An 888-nucleotide genomic window follows, 5' to 3' on the forward strand; every position below is an offset into this window, starting at 1 on the left:
GAGCAAGTAATAATTACAAGTACAGTGTCTCTAAGAATGAAAAATAGGATATTCACAAGAAATTATAGACTATTATAAAATAACAATGAATCATTTTGCACTAGGAAAAGAACAAATGCACCAAGTAATTCTCTTTATAAAAAGATGAGCAGCAATTTTGTGGATATAAGTATTTGAAATGTTAACAACCTAGGCAAGATATGGTGAAAACATGAATATAGCCATGAGAATGAGAGATCTGGGGATAGATTTCATAAACATTTAGAGAAGCAAACTGTCAGGAGTTAACTTTGAATGTAACCATAGAGTAAAGCAGTCGAGGATGACTTAAAGTCCAAGATTGTTGTAGTCAGTAGTAGTTGAATTGAAATAACAGTAGAGAACTAAAATAATGTCTGTGCACTGGTCACTTGGAATTTTAACACTGAAAAGGGAAAATGGCACTCAGCATCATGAAATATGATGGTTAGTTATAGTTAAGTTGTGCCGAGGTGAGTCTCAAGGTTTGAAATGAGAAATCCCCAGCCTCTTTGCATGGGACATAGAGCACTTATAAGTGATTGATGTTAATCCTTTGACATATTTTAACCCAACCCATCCTCTAGGTAATGAATTAATTCATTCCTTGAAGTTTTGGAAACAAATAAGGACAGAAGAAAATGCATTATTCAGCTGCCCTCTGGGAAGAGAGTCAACATGTCTTCAGCCAACCTTCGATATACCTGCTAAACTTGAAGCCCCCAGCCTTGGATCAGGGATTCTGGGTATTCTCCTAAGGCTTGTTTCTGTTACTCTTCTTGAATTTCCTGACCACAAAACTGTTGTGGAAGGAAGAAGAGGGGTAAGAACACAAAGTGTTAATGAGCAAACCTACAAAGTGCCAGCTTT

The sequence above is a fragment of the Hipposideros armiger genome, unplaced genomic scaffold, assembly GCF_001890085.2.
Source record: "Hipposideros armiger isolate ML-2016 unplaced genomic scaffold, ASM189008v1 scaffold_2182, whole genome shotgun sequence".
Taxonomy (NCBI): Eukaryota; Metazoa; Chordata; class Mammalia; order Chiroptera; family Hipposideridae; genus Hipposideros; species Hipposideros armiger.